A 16,933-nucleotide genomic window follows, 5' to 3' on the forward strand; every position below is an offset into this window, starting at 1 on the left:
ACTAGTGTTCATACATGAATTAAACCCATAGATAACTGTTTATAAGAGGTAAACCTAAAGTATAAGGAAATGGAACATTTGAAAGTGAAAGGATGGACAAAACACATACGTGCAAAGATGAAGGGTAGGCTTGGTGTGGTTATTAGTATATATTAGTATAGTAGAGCACTATTGGAGACAGAGGGACAATTTATAATGATGAAAGATTTTATTCATCAGGAAGGTATGTATTACAGCTTTAAACTTATGTAATCCAGTAACATAACTGTTTTAAATGGGAGATTTTTAATACACCTCTCTTGCTGATAGCAAGGATGAGTGCAGAAATAGAAGATACATATAAAAGAATATATATACTTAATAAAATTAATAAGCTTTTGATTTATTAATGAGACTGATCACAATCACATAATTGAATTAACTGAATGTATTTTAAATTCTGATTAATGAATTGTTTAGACAAGTTACCCCATTTGCCATGAAGATGTGGTCCTTTTACGTGTTCAGCAGACGTTTATCAGTCATACACTCTGGGTCAGTTAAGGGCCTCATGCTGTGAAGGAGGGGACAGAGGCCGAGGTCTAAAAGCAGAGCTAACGCAGGTGATGTGCACGTGTAAGCAGGGGTGAAGACTTGAGATTTGCACTTTAGAAAGGCCACTGTAGCCATCTCACTGAAGAAATACAGAATTGCAGGTGGGCAAGGTAAAGACAGAGCGAGCTGTTAGGGATCTGCTCCAGTTGTCTGCGTGCGGCATGGGGTGATGGAGGCGAGAAGGAGAGGTGGTATCCGAGTGTTCTGCAGGAGGTGGGATCAGCAAGGCGGGGCTGTTACTTGCGTGAGGTGGTCTGTGGGCGAAAAGAACTCCCCTGTGACTCCCAGAGCCTTGATTCTGATTGCCTTGGTGGGAGACAGTGGCGTTCGCTGTGGGAGAATATAGAAGTGGAACTTCTATTTTGGGGGGAGTTGAGCTTTGTTGTCTTCAGTTTGCAGAATCCGTGCAACATTCAGTTAGAGGTTGTATGCTGCACAAGAAGGGCGCTCGTCTCTTCATCGTGACTGAACTGTCAGTGCGGTGACTGCAGCAGATGTTAAGCTGGCTATCACTGCCAGAGCTGTTCTCAGTACTTTACACGTATTAAAGCACTTAACCTTCACCACAGCTGTTTGAGGTACATATTATTATCATTATCAGGACATTCGGTGTGCAAGGCCACCCAGCTGGTGGAGTGTGGAGCTGAAATTCCAAACTGCAGCAGCCTGGCTAACAGTCTGTGCTCTTCACTTTTCCACCAGTGCTGGTGTGTGTTTGAAACAAGTCGGCTTGAGAAAAAGTACCATGGTGCTGACCAGTGTGGTGAGAGTTCGCTGGTTTACTTAAAAAAAAAAAAGCAAACAAACAGGTATTCTGGGCCAGTGTTGGTTGACCAGGGTTTTATGCTTTGCCTTCTGGCTTTAGTTTGTGATTGAAAGTTTTGTTGACTGTAAGAAGAAAAGCCTTTCTCTCTTAAGGAAAAAGTAACTTTTGTTAGTTAGCTAGCAAGTAATTTTATGGACCAAAATGTTAATTTTCCATGTCTACCGTGAAATATCATGACCATGGTCTCAGCCTACTTGCAAAATCGTTATTGATTGTTCATTTTGTGGCAGGCTTGCCTGCTCTAGGTTCTCTTGGGACTGTGTAAGAAGCGTCCAGAAGAATACAGCAGCCTGTGAATTTGTTTCCATGTATTGTGTGCTCAGCCTTTAATTACCTGTGTCAGTGGCGAGCACCATTAGGACGATTTTCTCACCTGCTTTGGAGGATGCCAGGGAGATTGATTGCCGTACACCTGGCAGGTGCAAAGCAGAGCCTCAGCAGTGTTCCTTTGAATTCATTTCTAAATAGCTGCCCCACTGGACAGGCCTGATGCGGGCATTCAGAGATTACTTTCGCAATTTACGGTTCTCGACTGATGAAAATCTCGTATGTGAAAATGAGTATTAAAGGTTGTTTCCATTGCTTTACAAAAAGATGTGTTTTAAGATTTTCTCTTAAACCAGATTTATATATACTCATTTTAATCACTACTGGATTCTATACCATTTAACGTACAACAGTTGTGTTGAGTATTATATCCTTGTTGGTAGTATTAAAGGTTTTTAATATAATTGAACATCCTAAAGTTCTTAATTTAAGGAGCTATCAAATAGGTCAGAAGGTACAAACATTAGGATATGAACGCAACCTTTAAGCCTCATTTACTATCTTCTTGTAGGAGGAGAGACTTCAGCATGCAAACCTCCATCTGTTAGGCTTGCACCGTCATTTTCATTCCATGCTGCTGGCCTTCAGATGGCTGCACAGATGCCCCATTCACATCAGTACAGGGACCGTCGCCAGCCAGACATAAGTGACCAACAGGTTTCTGCCTTACCTTATTCTGATCGGATTCAGCAACCTCTAACTAACCAGGTAAGTTTACGATGTATCAGAAATGATTTGTTGGGATGGTCATTTATTCCTTAAAATGGTGTAATAGAAAACAGTCAAATTCCTTAATGGTTTTCAGTTTTACATGTCACATGGGACTTCAGATTAACAAAATATGATGTTAAGAAGTTTGCATTAAAATTTTTGTTGGTTTTTTTCTCCTTCCCCTGTGTTTTTCACTTTAATTAAAAAACACATAAACATAAACACATTCTCTCATTTTGCAATAAGGGGGGAAGTTATTTCTAAAGAATATTAGTTACAGAAACTGAAAGCTTATTTTTAGGGAAAGATGGTTAAGTAGAAAAATATAAGTTACAGGAAAACAAGTCAGATTCCATTATAGCAAACTTATGGAGCTGACTTTATGCTGTTATAAACTACTTTATACACATACCTACAATTAAATGTGAAACTCCTTAAAATTAACTAAAATTAGTTATGCTGCTCATTCTAATATTCAGACTAGAGATTCAGTAATTTTTCATAAGAATAGTATAAAGTGAATAAATGCTGAACCCTCTTGACATACATACATATAAGCATGTGTGTATGTATTTTTAATATCTTCCTGAATTAACTGCATCTACTATGTTGATTTTTGGTTTGGGAAGAATTTTTTTACTTGCTATAGTTGTGGTAGTTTCTTTCCCCCTGAGGAGTATGTGATGAGCACTGAAAGTGGCTGTTTTTCCATGTACTTAGGAATTTGGTTTGCCACTGTTTATTTAGGTCTTTTAATATGATCAAAAACTTGGAAAATTTCAGAGTATTTCTTTTACTGGATTATTTGAGGGAAATTAATTTTTCCTAACTTAATATGTGGTTTTAATAAGCTATTGGCTACAATTAAGTAACACCATTATTTGAGGACACCCTTGTATGTATTAAAATAAAATATTGTCAATAGTTGACCTGATTCTACATTTATAAAATGTATTACAGCATGTAAATAACATTCACAATAAAATAGTAAGATAAATTATGGCAGGACTTAAGAATTCTTTTATGCAGTAAATTGAGGAATTGTATGTTTGAGAATTAGAGTAGTTGGTCAAAACTGGAAAGTGTGTGTGTACCAGAAGAAAATTCTCTGGACTTCCACACAGTAGTAATAGCATAATGATCCATTTGCATTGTACTTGTAAGAAGCAAAGTATGTTTGGATGCATTTTCCCACTTGTTCAGAAGCAGCCTATCAGGCAGGCCACCTGTTTTTAATCTGTTTTGCAGCTGAAGGGACTGAGCTCCCATTTGTGATCTCTCCAAGTTTGTAGGCAGTAGACTCTGGGGTCCAGCCCAGGCTTCTTTCTTTTTAGATACAGTGTCTTTCCGCTCTAACACCTGGCATGTGCAGAGGACTAGGAAAAAACTCAGTCCTTTAAAGTTATTTTTATGGTTGTATTATTGTAGTAGATAATCTAGTTAGCTAGCAAAGCACCTATTTTTAGATACAACTAAATCTTATTTGTGGATTATTTTCAAATAAGAGATAAGTTAATTTAGTATCCATTTTAAGCTATAAAATATTTTTAGATACATATTGTGTGAAAAAAAGTCTTTAAGTAATAATATTCAGCCAGATATTTTTGCCAAACTCCAGAAGTTTCTGAACCTAAGGCAGTCAGATTAAAAGCTTTCTTATAACTGAAGTGTAAAACACTGAAACTGTGTGCTGATGTGGCCTGGTCTACCAGACGTGGGTTCCAGATCCTGACTCATGATCTGGTTGTGTGACTTGAGTCAGGCCACATGGACCCTTCTCTCTGTTCCTTGAATGTAAGATTGGACTAGACTCGACATCCCCCCCCCCAAGTGCCTTCTAGCTCTAAACTTTGGTAATTTCATTATTTGATTTCCATTGTTACTTGTTAATCATCCTATCAGTGTCTTTTCAATAAGATTTATTGTACAAGAAAATTGAAATGAGCTTACTTTAACATTTCATTTCTGGTAATTAATCTTTCTAATATGAGTGTGTTTCACATAAATTTAAACACAGTTTTGTTCAAAAGATAAATGTAGTAAAAGTGTAGAAAACTGTGGTTACTGTTTGGAATGCTGAGCCTGTTTGGGCTATTACAGTTTTCACGGCACCTTTCATGGTTCTTAAACTGTGTGTTCTGCATGTGTGTTATGTATGCTGTTCAGCTTTATTAATAGGTCTCAAGATAGCAAGAATGGCAGGATATAGTGTTTCTTACTCTTTACTATGTATGAAAATATGAGGTAAATGTAAATAAAATGGATGGAATAGGTATTATTAAACTAGAAAACAATTTTTTAATGAAGTCCTGTCACTTACACTATGGAATCTTTTCAGGAAAAAAAGGTTGTTTTAGCTCTTGTAACTGATCTAAGCAGGAGGTGAGAACTACTGCTTTTTTTTTTTTTTTTTTTGGTCTTTGTGATCTGTGTCTTCACACAGAAAGGTCAGGAGATTTAGAGCCTTGGGGGTGTGGCTGTTTTTGGCTCCCAGAGCCAGATAGCTGAGGCAGCAGGAGAATTATCTCAGCAGCAATCCCTTTTGCAGCAGGGACGTTGAGCAGCAGTGTGGAGGGGAGCTCGCTACCTGCAGCAGCTTGGTGAGCTCCTGGGTCCTCTGAACCACTGGTTTTTTTCACCCAGCTGGAGAAGGGAAGAAGGGAGCTTGTTACATTACATTTTCCTGACTTTGTTACTGTGGAAGTTGGAAGTGGACAAAACATCAGATGCTTAGGGCTGGTCTGAGTTTGAGTATAAATTTGTAACAGTGTATTTGGAAAAATTATTTTCTAATTCTGGATTTGTGATTATGGCATGACAGTAGTGAAAAACAGAAAATTTGGTTACCTAACATGAAATCACAATGAAAGTTAGTGAAGAAAGTGTTGTTTAGTTTGTAGGAATTAATTTGTTCTTCCCACGTGTTTTGAGCATCTACTCTGTACAAGGCACTATTGGAAGCACTGAAGTACAGTCTGATCCAAAGGCCAATTTTTTTATGGATGGAATGCATCTGGTTTATATATACACATGTTCCTGAAATAGTAACTTCTGTTGCCAAAAGTCTGTAAGCAAAGTAAGATATTTAGAATTAGCTAGTCAACTCAGCCTTGTAGCCAGTTTGGCCAGTTGTGAAAATGTTAGCAGTGTCATGACATGCCAAGTGCATAATGCACACTTACACACTGTGTGCATAAAAGTGTGGTAGTCAGAATTACTTTTATAGCCAATTTCAGGTCTGTGCAGTACATTAAAAAATCTTTTTTTGATTGTGTGATTTTGGTGTTTTAAGTGAGCATAGTTACTCCTGGAAATAATGTAGTCATTGGTTCTTTTTTCCAGTGTTTGAAATACCAGTGGAGTTGTAAGTGGGCAGGTTGAAAACTTAAACATACTTATACTTTTGGACATAACTAATTTTAATAAATGCATATGTTTATTTTATTGGTATATATTATGCATGGCTCAATTATTTTGCCCAACAAATAGCCTAAAAATGATTCCGCCAAGAAGCTAGAATAGACTCCTAAAATTAACAGGGAGCCCCTGGCCCAGTGCTGTGATTCAGAGTGTGGGGTTGGGCGTGAGACTGCCTTAGTTCTCTTCTCATCTGTATTATTTTACTGGCTCTAGGACCTTGGTCAAGTAACATTACCTCAGGAACACAGGTTTCTCATTTGTAAAATGGTGACAGGAACATTACTTATTTTTGTGAGATTGTTGAGAAGATTACATGAAAGATGTAAAAATATGCATGCCCAAAATACAGTGTATAGCAAACACTTGCTGCTACAGTTATTATTTTATTGTTAACTACTTAAGTAATTCATTCATTTCTAATGGTAGTTATACCTTCTGTCAACTCTTACTACAGTGGTAATGAAGTATTTCACTGGTTCAGATTTTGTGAAACCTCACAGTGAGGCTGCACTCCAGTAGTCCAAGAAGGGTCTTGCCAAGAACATTACCTGCTTGAAAACAATGCCAGTGCTTAAAAAATAAGAAAGGAAATAGATTAGGAGAAACCTGTTTCATTACCTTAAATGCTTACAGCTTCATTCACATGAAAATAATTGACATGCTTATACTGATATTGGCTATTCCTTCAGTCTCCAAGGACTGATATGAGAGCCAAATACTCTGTGAACCTAGTTGTACCTGTTTATATTTAAAAAAATAAAACAATATGTAATTTAAAAATTAATTCAGATTATCTTATTAAGTCTTACTATATTTTCAGACAAATAGTTATAATCGCTGTTTTTCCCCTTAAACCTTATTTGGAACTTTGAGAAGGAGAGATCATGAGAAAAGATAATTATTAACTGAATACAGTAATTCAGTGAATTTGCTATCTGGGTAACAACTTTTAGAATTTGAGTGTAGATGCAAAGGAAACTAATGTTAAGATCAGTTTGCTCACTGCTGCGATCACTCCATCTTCTCATGCTGCCGGGATGATGATTCTTTTCTTTTGTGTCCATTGTTACCTCTACCCTTCTCTCTTCTTTTTTGTTAGTAGTGTGAGTTAACTTGGTTAATTTTCCCAAGATTCCAGACATTTCTGTGAGGCCTTAGTGTGATGTGTTTGCTTTCTCTCTGCCCCTCAAATTGACCAGAGTGTCCTTTGAAAGGGGCTGCATCAGGGGATCCTGGCTCAGTAGATTTTGCTGGTATAAATGTCTGTAAGAGAGCTAGACAGGAATCCAAGGATGGCTAGTGGTAGGGACTGTAGGTACCTTGATGCAATTAATTGGTTGTGAGGATCAGGATCTCTTGGTTGCAAGAAGCCCCACTGGGATCCCCTCTACTGAGGCTTGCCACGTGGCAGAGTCAGGTGGGAACAACAACCCAGCATCATTAGCATGCTAGTTGCAGCGTCCCTGGGTGTGCTTGTGTATGGAGGACATTCGTGTTCCTGCTCCAGCCCCCGTCTAGCAGGAAGCTCACAGTTGTACCCTGACTGCTTACTGGTTGATGAAAGACGTGGTTTAGCGTTGCGCTGGGAGTATGGCTGAAATGGGTTTTTTGAAAGAAAGTTTCATTAGCTTTAAGGTGTCCTCTGGAACTTATTTGTGGTCAGCTCTTAGTGTAATCAGAAGTAGAGATACTGGTATTATGGATTCATTTGTTTATTCAACAGATATTTATTAAAGAACCTACTGTGTTCCAGGCACTGTTGTAGGCAAAGGTAATACAACATTGAACAAAATCCCTGTGCCACATGGAGTTTTCTTTGTAGTGGAAGGAGAACAAACCAAAACCAGTAAATGAGCAAATGTATACTAGCATGTCAGGTGGTGATAACTCAGCAGGGCGGGGGCCAAGGGAACGTGGAGGGTGAGCTCAGATGCGTCAGGCGGAGAGCATGCTTTGCTCAATTATGTTACAGAAGTGAGTGCAGATTTCAGCCTTGCTTACATTATAGGCAGATGCTTGTTGGAGGGCAGGCTCTGGGGGTTTTGGGAGCTGCACTTCTGCAGCACCAAACTCCATCTCTGCCCTGTGACCAGCTTGCTTCATGGTGCCAGCTGGGTCCTAAAATCTTGTCTTAGGAGGCTGGAAGATGAGTTAGTCTTTGTCTGCTCTGAGTCAGGTCAGGCTTAGGGATAATTCAGAAGTTTTTCCTTGGCTAATTGTATGGTGGAGAAGCCCTCTTGGGCAGCATATCATGCATGTCTCCTGAACCAGGGGTATGTCTATAATGCTGCTGTTTAATTTGGGGAACAGAACTGAAGCCTTGGGCAGCTGGGCATATTATCTTCTTGTTTCATTATTTTTCCAGTGGTTGTCTTCATTGGATTCCAGTTAAAAGAGATAACTGAAACTTCTAATGTAGATGTCTTTTTTTTTTCATAATACATATACACAGGTTACAAAAGAGGAAGTTCATGTCAGTACAATATAGTTAAAGTGCTAGTCTTTTCTGTCTAGTTAAGGTGATGCCTGATATTGTCATGTTACAGAGGCGGATGCCCCAAACCTTCCGTGATCCAGCTACTGCTCCCCTGAGAAAACTTTCTATTGACTTGATCAAAACATATAAGCATATTAATGAGGTAAGACTATTGATTTGTTATAACACCATCTACCCTGCAATAGAGTAGGGGAAAGAAGTTATTTTGTGATGTATTTAAACATACTAAATTTTTTTACTCCCAATGATTTGTCATATTGATGACTATTATGAAGACTGGTAAGTTAATGATTTATGGATAGTACAATTACATAAAAGAAAAAAGGCATATTAACAGGGACTACAGAAAATTAAGATAATTATGGATAACTTTTCTTCTTTTTCAAAATGTTTAATATAGGCTGAGTTATCACTTCTATAATAACTCCTCTTCAAAACAAGAAAGGGGAAGGGAGGGAATAATGACACTGGAAAAGACTGAATATGTTAGAATTTTGCTTGAATTTTTGTTTATCTGTTTCCCTATTGCCGTGGATGTCAGGAAGCTCTGAGATGTATTCAGTACCCAGGTAACAGGCATCTGGCCTAGTTTATCTATATAATTTTCTTTTTAAATTGATATGTGTTCTTTTATCTGTATCTTTTCATTGTAAGATATCCAAAAGCCTTTTTGGTGGAAGTAAGTATGATAAAAAAAATACACTTTGAATAACTCATCTTCCAACTTGACTCTTTGCATCCAAAAATTATTTTTCTGGTGTTGTCTTAGACCTCTGGCATGATTGTTACTTGCTTCTAACTGCAACTCTAGCTCTGTAATTAATTATTAAATGAGCTTTTCTGGAGAAGAGTGCTTGTGCTTTCTTTCCTTTTCCTGGGGGCACTACATCCTTTCACACTGAAGGCTTATCTTCTACCAGTGTTAGAGCCACTTATCTAAAAAGACGTTCTTATATGTGTATAAATTTTATAATAGTTAGATGCCATTTAATCCCAGTATTTATGTTACTGTGGCATTGTGGCAAGATAAAATTGGAATGAACTCAATGAGGAACATTTCTAAATTGGATTTTGTACATAATTAATGTGTTATAAAAGATGTGCCAAGCCAGCTTTTGGTTATCTGAAAATATCTGATAAAATAGTTAACACTTTATTAATGTCAGTTTGTTAATATCTGATAAATAGTTAAACTGTTAATAGTAACTCTGTTGAAGCTTGTTTTCAACTGTTTTGCCACCTTGTAAACTAGAATTTTTGTGATGTTGCTCCTTGCAGTGTAATTTATAACTTCCTCAGTTAGTTACCAATCACTTGGACTATTGCCTAGTCCAACTATTATTTTTAACTAGTCTTAGAAGCTATAAGAAAAACAGATATAAGGAAAATAACTCATTTTGTGATCAACCACAAGGTTCATGGCCTTTAGTGGGTGCGGGATAGGTAGGGAGCATATCTGTTTTTCATTAATGTGTTGTTATAGGCTTAAAAACTGGGCATGTCTCAGAGGCCCCTTTTATATTAGTAAAACATCAGTTCATATACATTTAAACTTTCATTTTTAAACTCTTTTGCCTTAGGATCAAATATAAAATTGGGATGGACTAGAAGGGGGCATGAAGGAACTTGAATATAAGGAGGACAAAAATGTCATTTATATTGTTTGGCATTTGTTGATTGCATCAACATGAGCAATTTTCCAAAATACCTCATATGATACACTCTTGAGATCTATGCCATTTCACTGTATATAAATTATATCTTGGTTTAAAAAAATAAATGTAGATCAGGTCCTGTTACTCTTCTTGAATGGGAGGCATTGCTCCAGTCACTTAACATCTATTTACAAAATGTATAAACTGTATAATTCTAAAGGGAATTTTACTGCAGAAATTTTCTCTGGTTATATATTAGTGTTATTCTGTAATTCAAATAGCAACTATAGAAAATTCTTTATTTCATTTGTGTGTGTGTGTGTTAAAGAATAGAAATTCATCTGTTTCCTACTGATAGCAGATTTGTCTTGATATATGGTGTGCACACCCCCCCCCAGTGATTTTAGTGACACACTTAACAATAACTATGATTATATGGTAAAAAACGGAGAAGAGTGGATGGATCGTTATGAAATTGACTCCTTGATAGGCAAAGGTTCCTTTGGATAGGTAATTTAATGGAAAATGCTGAATTTTATAGTTAGAACGTATTAGTGAATCATGTTGTTACATCTTTTTCTCAATAGTACACTTTTAATGTTTGTAAATAGATCTCAGCAACGGACAGGTTAAGTATTTGGATTGTCGTTGTTCTGTGAAGGTACTAATACCGCATCAGCTCTAGAAACTCCATTAGCATTTTTTTGTGGTTTTTTTTGTTTTTTGGTTTTTTTGAACTTATTGAACTTAACCAGGTAGCTACTTTACTAAGTGGTTGATTTTAATCACTGATAGGTAGTATTGCCTCTTCACACGGGCTTTGGTGTCTGTGGGTGGTTCTTCATTATGTATGTTAGAGATAATTGCGTTCCTGTCTGATATTCCTCTTCAAAGAGAAAAACACTTACCATCTTCAGCCAGCACAGCAGGTGCCCTCTCACTTTTTCAGAGGCTTGGATGCCAGGGGCTGTGCCTTGACTTTGTCTCTTGGCTCCTCTTCTAACTCTGCCAGGCCTCTGAGTGGGCAGACAGTCTCCAGGATGTCCTTCTCAGGCCCCACAGCACCAGCATGGCTAAGGCTGTGACTGGTGGAGTTCTGATGGGCAGAACCACTCACTTGGGCAGCACAGCTGCTTAGGAAAGTGAGGAAGGAACTCCAGGGGACCTGGTTTTTTCACTTCCTTCCTGGCCTCTTCTCTCTACCCATGAATCTCCTCTCCTCACTTGCCCATCCTGCCCAATACAGAGGACAAAACCCTAACTGCATCAGTGTCTTACATCAGTGTCTTGTGTCAGCTGAGCCCAGACTTAGCTGTCAGTCCTTCCTCCTTGCACTTCATGAAGCTTTTCTTGGGCTGTGGCTTCCCAAGCTGTTCCCACTCCTAAATCCCCCATCTCATTGGGTTGCCGCAGAGCTGTTTTATTTGAGATATGGTTTCCTGTTCATCCCATTCTCCATTGCCTTGCAACTTTTCTGCAGTGAAGCAGTTATTAATTTGCAATCCAAATACTTTTGACTTTTTGACAATTTTGGGGGTTGTTTTTGTTTTTTTCTTAAACTGTGGAACCTACATGTTCTTACTTATCTGTTCCTGCCTTGTGAGAAACAAAATATGCCTCTATCACCCTGTGAGGAAAGGTTTTCCTGTATGAATCTGATTGTGTTTAGGACAGAAAGAATACTGTAAGACACTAGCAGCCACAGGCTGAGACCAGGACACATCTAAGCGGTGAAACCTGAAGGAGATACAAACAAGGTTGTTAGCAGAGCTCTGCAGTTCTGGGGTGTCTCTGCCAGGCCCTGATGTCATGTGTACAGTATGCCTGCTCCTTTCCATGATGTCAAGGAATTTTTGTAATTATACATAATTCAGGGCCTTTTCCCTTGATTCTAACCTCTTTCTTCTGAGGCAGGGGTTTCTCAGTGTTATGGGAGCCCTTCTGTATCAAAATATTACTTCTTGTCAGAAGTAACTTCTACTTCTCTGTCAGAGCCTCTTAAGGAAACGTGTTTCTGAGGCCTACCACTTACATAAGTAAGGCTGTGAATGCGCTGGGTGGAGTGATTTCTGTCTCCACCCTCAAAATCACACCGACACTCTGGCAGTTGCCTCCAGCAGGGCGTCGTCTGACTTCTGTGATGCCCACTGTGCAAGTCATGGCCATGCGGCTTGCTTTTTAAACTTAGTTTTCCCTGACACTTACTCTTCAAGCTCACAGTGATCCTCCCCCTCCCCTTTGCCTTTTCTCATACTCTGATTTCTAAGAGAACCCTACATCATATACTTGTGAAAATACAGGCCTGTTTGACATCAGGATTCATTTTCCCAGATGAGACTGATGGACATCTTTCTCCTAGGCTGAAGTGTGTTCAGGGTCAGGGCCTCTCACTCGCCAAATAAATTCTTCCTTATTGACTTTGTCAGGCTTTCTCTAAATTCTCTGCCAGGTCCTTGTCAAATAAGCAGCTCCTTCATTTCTTAGGCCAGTGGTTATCAGTCCTGATTGCACATTGAAAATTTCCAGGGAGCTTTGGGGATGGGGGCTTTGGGGGGAAGGACTGATGCCTAAGCTCCAGACTAATGAACTAAGAATCTCTGACTGAATTCTGGACATCGGCATTCTTGAAAACTGCCTGTTGAATGTATAATTCAAGGTCAACAATCATTGTTTTACCACTGAGCCAGTTAACTATTTGCAAAGTCAGTAAATAGTTGGGGCCCTGTTAGTGGCCTTTGTCCTGGAGACCATTAGGATCTGGGCACTAAACTGCCACTCTTGATGTAGTCAGTATGGTCAGTGAAAGAGAAGAATATCAAAACCACTTGGTCATGGTCAGATGCTTACGTGGGTCACCTCTGATTTAAAAGGCAGTAGGCAGTAGTTTATTTTAGAATTGGGTGAAACCAGAGATACTGCTTTTTTTTATATTTCAAATTTGATTTCAGCTAAACCATTTATGATCTGCCATTGACAATAACCTTGACTGATGTGGATCTTGGACCATGCATCCATTCTCTTCCTCTAATCCAATGATGCTCAATCAAAACATTGGAATCACTTGGAATTCTACATGCATCTCCAGACATTCTGAATATGCTAGAAAATGTGTCTAAAGCTATTATCTATTCAGACTATATATAATGTTACAAAAGTAAGAATATTTAATCAGGTATAGTGGTTATTTCTAATTTGTATAGATACAGTGTTCTTTTATCTTTGTATTTGTTTCCTAGTTTTTAATGTAAATTTCTTTGTCAACAGTGTGAAACTTGTTTAAATGAGTAAAATTTAAAATGAGAGGTGTGCAGTCACTTGTTCATGAACACTTCAGTTTCCTTAGCATTAATTCTCATTTTAAAACTCAAAATCCTCTAATTATGGTATTTTAACTTATATCCTGCTTATTTAAAAAATTTTTTTTAGTCTGAAGTAATTCTCTTATATGCCTATGAAAATCTAATTTAAATTTAGAAAGTTACCTACATTTTTCAAATGAATTACAACCTTTTAAATATCTCACATGTATACTTAGAACTTAAACCAGGTTTTTCTCGCATTAAAAGAATAGTCAGACGTATTGTTTTATAATGTTATTTAGTAAGAAAGGTGGAAAACCAAAGCACTTGTCAACATTCATAATTTATTTTTGAAAGAGGAAAATAGTTATTCTAATTTTGTTAAGAAACTTACCTACTTTGTGGATGTTTAGAAATACTATAAGGATACAAAAGAAATCCAATTGAAAAGATTGATTCAAAGTGACAATAAAGTAGTAAATGGATGCTGTTAAATGGAAATGAATAGAATCTCATATTTAGGAAGGTCAGAAAAATGGTAATTAGATAAATGCATAATTAAGGTGAATTGTAAATTGTTGTTAATGAAATAGATATTATTTATCTTTTTTCGCTTTTAGGTTGTAAAGGCATATGATGGTGTGGAGCAAGAATGGGCTGCCATTAAAATAATAAAGAACAAGAAGGCTTTTCTGAATCAAGCCCAGATAGAAGTGCGACTTCTTGAGCTCATGAGCAAACATGACACTGAAATGAAGTACTACATAGGGAAACAGACAGACAGACAAAGCAATGCGCCCTGACCCAGACCAAAAATTTGAGTTAATGGTTATTTTTATATGATAATATGTTGATTTTATCTTAAAGTGATTGAATAAAAATCAGTTATTTCTGTTGGAGGGCATACAGATCTATATATATTACTTGATCTGGTGGTGGTATTTTAAATTTTAGGAATGGCGTTCCAGGTGGTACATAGTCTAAAAACAAATAAGAATAGTCTCTCTCTCTCTCTCTCTTTTTTTTTTTTGTAACTTATGAGTGACATTTGTTTGCTTTATTGATGCATTAAACTCCAGAGACTTCTTTGTTTAACTTTAATCGTTTCTAATACAGCTTAGAAATTAGAAGTGAGGTACTATGTTGTTAATGATTATAGAACCATTTTTGAAATGTCTTCCTCAAGAAATAACAGCCACCATGTCTTGAACATCTACCATATTGCTTGTGCTTTTCCTCCATTGTCTGCAATAGTCATATCAGTCCTGTCAGGAAGGTGGCAGAATCCTCACACTGCAGATGGTCTCAAAGAGTAACATACCCAAGGTCCCAGGGCTCAGAAAAAAAAAAATGGGACAGAAGAGTTACGAAAATAGTGACTTTTAGGGCCAATTGATACATTGGTAAGCTATCTTCTAGTTATATATTCTTTAATATTATTTTTAATCAAATCTAAGATGCCAGTGATCTCCAGACATCATTGTTTTATTTGATGACACTGAAATGAAAAGCCACCAAGAAGAAACAAATTGCTGCCAAGTATAAAAAAAAAAAGACGCTATAAATTTTAAGATAGATCATTTAATTATATAATTTTAAAAATAAGCATATATTAGCGACTCATGTTCAGAAATGCGGGCTGGTTTACCTGGTAACCATGAGGTTAAGTTTTTATTAACAAACACCTATTTAATAAATTAGGAGAGGGCATTGTGGCTGCCAAAATGATAGAAACAAACACTGATGTTTAAAGAAAAATGGTCCAGAGACTCAGATTAGATTTCATATATGAAACACCTTCATTCATATTGTTGCAATAAAATGAGCTTATCCTATTCATTTTTATTCTTTACTATCATTATAGATTGTCTGAGACACTCCATACTAATGACATTTGCATTTGAACACTTTTCTCATCTAATTCACTGAAAGTTTGGTCTTCATTGTTAGTTACAACTTAGTATAAACTGGGCACATTTCCATTCAATGGGTTAGAAGGCCAGGAAGGACATTGTGAAGATGCTTGAATTATAAAGGAGGCATCTGAACATACCTCACCTCTTCTTTCTCTTCACTCTTATGATTTATTTTGAGTTTTTGATTAAGTGGCAGACAAAATACTGATAGCATCACTATGCCATTTTAATTCTGCCTTTTTGAAAGAAAATATGAAATGTTAGCTACTTGGTTATGTTACAATAATGGCTGTCATTTTTGTTTTTAATAAAATAAGTTTAATGACCAACTCGCAGAGGCAACCCAAAGGTGCTGTGCGGCCTTCCTCTCTGCCGCCAACCTCTTCCACTGACCTCACCACGCCCGCTCCCAGGAACAGGCAGATTTAAAGGCTTCAGACCTGCGAACAAGTAGGAGCGGAGGACGCCCCCAGGCAAGGCAGCTAGGGACATGGAGGAAATCCATTGGATAGCTACAGGCACCCTATTCCACGGTCCCCGAACACAAACCACAACACCAGACCGTAACCCGCATCTAGTGTGCCTGTCTGTCTCACTGCCAGGCTTAATGCCAATCAAATGGAGGATGGGAGAGGCTAGACTATGTGTGTGTATGTCAATATATCTACTGGAGGATGAGGCGAAAATTATGTTTCACTATTTGCCTGCCTCTCTATCTATTTATCTATCTATCTATCTATCTATCTGGGGAGGCATAGCAGTAAGATAGTGTGTCATTTATAATTCTGTCTGTTGGAGTAGAATTTTAGTGTGACTATATAACTATCTAGCTCTTTGAGGAAGAGGAGAAGGCTTGTGTGTGTGTGCTTGTGTGTGTGCGCGCGTGCTCGTGGGGATCTGTCTATTTATGTATCTGTATCTAAAGGGTGAGGAGGCTACTGTATCTATCAGTCTATGTATGTATCTGATGGAGGAAGATTAGGCTAGTATGTCTGTCTGGCTGTCTATTATCAGATATGTATGTATGTACCCATACATAATGGAAAAGAATGAGGAGGCTTGATTATCTATCTCTCTGTCTGTCAGAGCAGGAGAAGAGTAGTGTGTCTGTCTGTCTGTGTGTCTGTGAGTGTGTCTCTATCTATATCAAATGGAGAAGTAGAAATAATCCCATGTGTCTGGCTATCTCTCAGTATCTCTAACAGGAGAAGGTAGCGGCTACTGGGTGTATCGGTCAATCTCACTTTCCATCTATCAAATGGAGGAGGAGAAAAAATGTATTAAGTTTGTCTATCTATTATCTAATGGAGGAGGAGATTAGTGTGTCTCTCTCCCTACTTAATTGAGGAGTAGGAAGAGGCTAGTGTGTGTATGTGTGTGTGTGTGTGTGTGTCTGTCTATATATGTATCTGTCTACCTATATAATGAATGAGGAGGAGGAGGTTAGGATATACGGCTGTTTCTCAATGGATGAAGAGGCTAGTGTGTCTGTCTGTCTCTTGATATGTCTCTCTGTCTGTCTAAAGGAGGAAGCCTCCCAGTACTCGACCCACCTGGAGGGATGCCAATTGCCACCCTGAAGCAGCAGAGGGCGCCCGCATTGCAGGCCGAGGGGGACACTGGATGGAAATTCGCAGGCTTGCCTGGGCAGCCCGGGCATCCCGCTTCAGCCCTCTCTGTAGCTGCCC

The 16,933-nt window shown here is 38.0% G+C and overlaps 1 long non-coding RNA gene across 1 annotated transcript; it reads left to right on the plus strand.

Annotated features, from left to right (window-relative positions):
* Nucleotides 1-1,259: 1,259 nt before the first annotated feature.
* LOC141578880 (uncharacterized) lies at nt 1,260-16,926 on the plus strand. The gene is made up of 4 exons (XR_012509731.1): nt 1,260-1,403; nt 2,259-2,455; nt 8,425-8,517; nt 13,950-16,926. It is a non-coding gene; the product is annotated as an uncharacterized LOC141578880 (long non-coding RNA).
* The last annotated feature ends 7 nt before the right edge of the window (nt 16,927-16,933 follow it).

Source organism: Camelus bactrianus, chromosome 1 (genome assembly GCF_048773025.1).
Source record: "Camelus bactrianus isolate YW-2024 breed Bactrian camel chromosome 1, ASM4877302v1, whole genome shotgun sequence".
In the NCBI taxonomy this organism is placed as follows: Eukaryota; Metazoa; Chordata; class Mammalia; order Artiodactyla; family Camelidae; genus Camelus; species Camelus bactrianus.